Consider the following 6847-nt stretch of genomic DNA (forward strand, 5'->3'; position numbering starts at 1 on the left):
GGAAGGGTTTGGAAGAGGACGAACAGGAATTGAGAAATGCCGTGTCGGCGGGACCGGTTTTGAAGCGTGGGGAAAGGTTTGTAAGAGGACGAATAGGAATCGAGAAATGCCGTGTCTGCTGCGTGTGGGCGGGACCGATTTTGAAGAGGAGCCACAGGCAGCGTGGGGAAAGGTTTGGAAGAGGATGAATAGGAATCGAGAAATTCCGTGTCGGCTATGTGTGGGCGGGACCAGCTTTGAAGTGGAAGCAGGACGAACCAGAAGAGAAATATATATAAGAGATAATGTGTTAAAAAGTGGAATTCATAATTCATGACAATACCACGACAGTGCGAAATGTGATGCAGTGTCATGCGGAAATTAGCAGGGTCTCTTCTAAAAAGTACCCAAATGGCAAGTATACTTTGAGTTTCAATATGCAGGATGTCATAGTCATAACTCACGTTAATGTCATGTCAGCTGGTTGTCATTAGTGATACATGTTTTTGTGCATTAATATTCGGACATGTTTATGGCCTACAAATAAAATGTGAGTTTCAGTGTTTCAACAGGAAGTGTGAAATTAACGTATAGGTGTCATCATTAAATCTCTTACTGGTTTCCAGGTTCAGAGACGAAAATCCACATTTCTTGCCTTCCAATTGGAAAAGTTGTTGATGACATCTTTGTAGTCTAATCTGGATGCAATGTCTTTTTCTTTAGATAGGATCGCCAGACCGCAAAGCCTGTCTTGAGACATAGTTGGTCTATACTGGAGAATATAACTTGACAAATCTGCTCGAACAGGACATGCGGACCTCAAAACCTTGGGCGTGGGGTGGTCTCCCCACTTGCCACCCTCAGACGCCGCTCTTGGTTACATCCCACGTCTACGATTCTCCAAGGGGGACCTCATTCCTCCACCCCAATGATGATCGTAGATGATTCTCAAAGGGGGACCACCCCCTAAGGATGATGTTTCACAGGGATTCTCCAAGGGGGACTTCCCCCACCCGGGATGAAGTTTGGTGGTGATTGTGTGTCTCAAAAACAAAAAAACGGTAAAATTGGGCCATGAGAAAAAAATGTAAGAACTACTGCTCTACAATATTTACAGATTTATTTTGTGAATCTATTTATTTCAGAAATGAATATTGGAAACTAAATGGGTTTGAGAAAGTCAGCCTTTGAAGATCACTGGACACACTCCAATGCACATTGACACTAAGACAATCTAGAATTGCCAGTCACTCTAACAAGCATTTCTTTGAAATATTGATGAAAAATCACTTATTGGTCGAAAAATCCAAGTGATCACAGAGAGATTGTACTCACTCCACACAGAGAGTTCCCATGACTCTGATTAAAGTGGACAGATTGACTGTGTTCAGTCCCATTAAAAAGCAGTTAAATGGCACCAGTTCACTTAACAGATGGTTTGGATGGAAGTCCACATGAATTTGGTGAGAACAAAAACATACCCACTCTATTAGAGTGTCCTTTATATATCATGTAAAAGGGTGCAGTAGTCTATCCTCAAGTTTAATTTAAAATTTCAACACAAAATATAGAAGCAGAAAGATTGCTTTCCTTGTTGTACTTTTGCCGACAGACTTTTGTAAATAGTATTTTACTTTCTTTATGTATGATGTGAGACTTTTTTTTTTATAACGATGCCAAACTGCAAAAAAAAAAAAAAAAGATAGAAATGAGTTTGAGAGAGCGAGAGTCTGACAGCGTCTTGGAAGTAATCAAAGCTGTGGTGGTCTCACTGCGAGACAGGGCCTTTTTTGTTCAATTAGAGAAACCTGATCAATGTTGAATTCACAGTTTTGATATGGCAGGCTCTGAAGTCAAACGTAAACACTTCTGGATGTCTAAAACCGAAACCATGGAAACTGAAAACATTCACACAAGGTGAATAAAAAAGGAAAAGAAAACAGACTTTAACTGCATAGACTCTTATTGCTGGTTGCCAATGTATGCAATAGGTGGCGCCTTGGATGAACGCAGGAATCCCCAGTGGCTCACCTTAAAACATCATGTAAGCCAAACTGGGGAATACCTCACCTTCGGCCTATTGGATTATTTTACAACTGGTAGGCGTGAGTGTTTCGGCAGTCAAGATGGGGGCATGGGACTTAGCTTCATTGTCTTCTTTGTTTTTGGTGTTAATGGAGTTAGTACTTTATGGGTTCCTTCACATCCGCTAGACGTAAAAGTTGAACCTTTTGTTCTTTTCAAATGCACCCTAAAACAAGGAGCACAGCAGCGATGCTTGTCTGAAAAACCAGCACTGATGTCACACCAGTAGTGAAATGAAGTTTCACAAAACTGACACTAACATCCATTGACACTAACATTCAGAGGTCAATTTGCAATTACAAAACACAAAGCTCACTTAAAAGTGTTTAAGGTGTTATTTGGGGTGGAAAACAAAGTCTTTTGCTCCCTAAAGTCTTTTTCACACTTTTGTGTTCTTTTCTGCATCTAATGTTGCATGCCAGTAAAACCATTTTATTGCCTCTCGTTCACATCACAGTGGAGAAACAGAGTGTGTTTTATAAAAATGTGACATACTGCAAATTTTCCACAGGCGAAAACACTATAAAACACACCATTGTAAACATTACTGTGGTTTTCTCCACATGAAGATCTCACTATAAAGTAAGCTGTCCCTCCCAACTGCTATCACCTAACTAACTGCCCACTCTTGCTTCTTAATGCCTGAAAAGGAGGCTGATAATATGTATTCTCCAGGCAATGTGGAGCTTCTACCTTCTTTTCTGTCTCAGATGCATCTCTAAGACTGCAATTTCCATGATTGCTCAAACCCGACTCCAAACTGTCCACATGACCTCCTAGTAGTTCAAAACTGAGATGGGCACAGCAGTGAGTGAGAGACAACAGCCAGTTTCCATTTCCCAAAGTGTAAAGTGCATGTTTCATTAAAACAAGTAACATCTAAATAAAATGCAGTGCAAGATATCTCTATATATATGAAATCCAATGTCTCTCTGTATGTCTGTCCGCTTTTCACGAGAGACCTACTTAATGGATTTAGATTGGGTTTTTTTCTATAATTTGCTTGAACATTCTGGTTGACTTTGCAACTTTTCTCATTGCGCTAAGTGTCATAGTTCACTTGCAGTACTGATTTATTTGCCGCGAATCCAAGAGACATGCAGCAGGCCGAGGGGAGGGGAGCAGAGCCCTCTATACTCACGCGCCAGCCTCGGGGTGTTCCTAACCTCTGCTTAACTAGCAAACGAGAGAACTTAACTTAACGGATTTAGTTTGTTTTTGTTTTTTTCTAGAATTTTCTTGAACATTCAGGTTGATTTTGCAACTTCTCTCATCACGCTAAGAATCAAAGTTTGCTTGCAGGAGCGAAATATTCACACTATTCCGAGACAGAGGCTGCGGGTTGAGGGGAGGGGAAAGTGTAATGTCAGGAGTAGGGAACCGGACAGGGCCCACCTCACTGTCCTGCTTCATTATTACGCGGGCAGAGCCGTGGGGGACAGATAGTAATAAATAAAGTCCTTAAATAATCCATAATAAAAACCAGTGTTTTTGTGGAGATTAAAAATGAACAATAAATATTTTAATACCTGTTAAGAAATGCACAAAGACTTCCAGTAGGCTCCACTGCAAGTCTATTGCTACTCTCGCTCTCTCTCTTTCTCCCCAACTCACCCAAGCAGGCCTTCCTAGTTGGCGATCCAGTCCTGTCCAAACTGCCCTGTTTGGCATTGGTCGAGAGACGCCCATAAGCTCCAATGCGTTACCTGGATCTCTGGGAGGTTCAATCCAAGTCCCTGCTCCAAGACCACTGTTCAGCGTGGACACCACTTGGAACTTCATACACTGCCTCCTCTCCTCCTGTGCTTTTACTTGCACTCCTGAATTTTTGTGTTTCTATTCCAGCCAACCATCAGCCATTCTGTTGTCCCCTGTACCACTCAGATTCCCCATTTTAAACTGTTGGTGCGTTCGGGTGTTCAATTACATGCCCCGGAGTGATAACAAGGTGATCGGTGCATCCGTCACTCTACAACATACCTACACGCTGCCCCTTGAGCTCCATTGTACTGTCCTTTTTCTAAAAACCTGAACGTCCGTGGACCTCGCCAGAATATATCTGGCAGTTCAATAAAATGTCTACACGTGACAAGAAATGATTCCATTGATTTTTTTTTCACTGGATATTTTCATTTAAATACTAAATTACAGGCAGGCGCATTCAGTCCACATGTGACTAAACAACCTTTCTTCTTGTGCCAAAGGTATGACATTTCTCTCCAAGTGAAACTCAGTTTGACTTTTGCAAATTCAGTTTTGCACAAATCGTTTCTGTCACAAATTTAGTTTTGCACAAATTGTTTTGCTGCAGATTCAGTCGTTTCGCTCACCACTGCACAGCAGAGTGCCTTGCAGGTCTGAGCGGCCCCTTTTGTATGTCACGTACAGCCTTTCCAGTCTGACCTGGATCTCAATCAGTCTTAATTGTTTTCTGCTACGTTAAGTAAGGGGTGATGATCAATAGGGGTCTGGGGGTGATATTACTTTTATCAATCTCTGCTCTCTCTCTTTCTTTGCAGTCCTTAAGTTCCAAGATATTTTAATCTCTAACATACAGTTGCATTTGGGGTCCATGCCAGGCATGTGGTGCCTATCAAATTCCTTTATGGCAGCAATTCATATAATTTTAATCTGGAAAAGCTGCAAAGTGGGTATAATTCATATAAATGAATTGACTGAAGTGACATAAGCACCGGTCACTGAGGGGTACTCAACATTTTCAAGTGCTTGTTGCATTGGATGACTTCATAGCACAGGGGTTAGGGCTACTGCTTCACAGCTCTAGGGTCCTGGGTTCAGATCTAAGCCTGTCTTATTGAATTTGCATGTTCTTTCTGTGTCTATGTTTGTTTCAGTCCAAGCATTTGGATTTTTACTCCAAAGAACCACAGGTTAATTTAACTGGCAGCTCTAAATTGGCTCAGATCAAGCATAGTTTGTGTTTCTTATCAGTTTAATAGCTGATAGGTCCTCTATGTGGGCACCAAGTATTAAACTGATTTTTGGAACAGGGAGATGGAATAGGAGGCTTACTCCATCCACTAAACGTATCAACCTGGCATTGCAGTATCTCTATGCATGGTGAACTACAGGATGGAGTGGTGGCTCTGATGTTAGGGATCTGCTCTGGCAATCAGAAGGTTGCTGGTTCAAATCCCCAAAACTGCCGAAGTGACTCTACTCAGTTGGGCCCTTAACCTGCAATTTCTCTGTCCTGGGTATTATGTTAATCTGAATCCAGCCCTGCAAGTAGGTCCTCCAACTTGCAGGGAAAACTTGGGGGTTGGTGGCAGAATTGGCACTCCAGCCACAGTGTGGTGCAGAGGTGTCACCCGTTGCACAGCTGCACTTAGATCCCAATCTGGGTGGTTTGTCGTGTGGTGGGTACAGGGTAACCTCTCTCTCTAAACTGGCTCTGCATGTGTGTGTTGTGAATTAGATGTGTGCAACATTCAGGGCTATTTCCTACTTTGAGACCACTGCTGCTCTGATAGGCACCTGTTTTCCATGACCTTTAACCAGATAAGAAGATTAGAAAATGAAAAGATATTGAATTAAAATATTATGTGAGCAAAACAATAACTCCCATCTTTACTCTGTGGCTTGAGAACTTGTAACCAACACCTAACAGTGAGTCACACTCTTTCTATTCCCGTTCTTTATGAATGGGAATAAAAAACATGGTCAGGGTATCATAATGATAAAATGAACTATTAGTCCTTGACCACAGGTCTGTGGTGGACGTAGGGCTCCTGTTAATATCTGGCGTGGAAAATTCCACATTAAAAGGAATCTGATCCAAATGTGTCAGTTCAAGTGCACTTCTCAAGTTCTCAGGAATTATCACTAAACACGTCTGCCAAGCCTAAATAATATTTATTCAGACAGAGTTTGTTAAGAAGCAGCAAGCATAAAGTGTTCCACTCTGGCCAGTGCACGCTGTTGTGATAACACCAACATCCCGAAATACAGAAAAACAAAAACAGAGAAAGAGAGAGAGAGACAGAGAGAACTCAGCATTCAGATTTCTCATGAAGAAGGCAGACGGCTCTAACGGGAACACTCGAAGTGCGCCACTTCATGGATTGAATTTTGTACGTCATGAGACAAAAAACAGGCTGAAATTGAGAATTTCAAAATTGCAGCTTGGGAGCCAATCATGCAAATTGAATTATGGCAACAAAACGCAGATTTCAGCAGTGGCTGGATTTGATATTCTTCTCTAAACAAATTCTGAATGAGCTGTGGCATTAAGGCGCCCCAGCCCCCCATCACAGACATGCATATGCAGTCCCACACAATGTGCATATTGGAGGCATGGCAAACATCTTGAAATGCCTTCTTGCATACCTGATTGCTTTAACTTTTACCTCACCAGTTACAGAAATGAGGACTGAAAACATTCAAAAACTATTCACGAATCGCTTGAGGTGCAGAGAACGAAGTGTGTAACTTGATACTACAAGATCACAGGTTCAAATGGAACCCAGTGTGACCCTCAGAAAGTCTCCTTCTCAAACTACACTCCAGGGGCCTGGACTTTGCAATTCAAGAGACAGAAAAACAAAAAACAAAACAAAAAACAAAGCATATATTTCTCACAGTCCACACTTCATAGACATCAGGTTTATAGCGAGCACTTTAACGAGTTAATTTGATAATGTGATCGTAAAGTCAATAGTCCACTGAATGATTAAAAAATACTTTCCTTTTAATGGAGGATGCTTCCAAAAGAATTTCAAAAGGAATGGTTTGTTACTTGTAATTGCCTCAAGTGATTACA

General features: G+C 41.6%; 1 non-coding gene across 1 annotated transcript; it reads left to right on the forward strand.

Moving 5' to 3' along the window:
- Positions 1-4970: 4970 nt before the first annotated feature.
- Positions 4971-5156, forward strand: LOC114647449 (U2 spliceosomal RNA). The gene has a single exon (XR_003715512.1). It is a non-coding gene; the product is annotated as a U2 spliceosomal RNA (small nuclear RNA).
- Positions 5157-6847: the final 1691 nt, after the last annotated feature.

This window comes from Erpetoichthys calabaricus, chromosome 2 (assembly GCF_900747795.2).
Source record: "Erpetoichthys calabaricus chromosome 2, fErpCal1.3, whole genome shotgun sequence".
Taxonomy (NCBI): domain Eukaryota; kingdom Metazoa; phylum Chordata; class Cladistia; order Polypteriformes; family Polypteridae; genus Erpetoichthys; species Erpetoichthys calabaricus.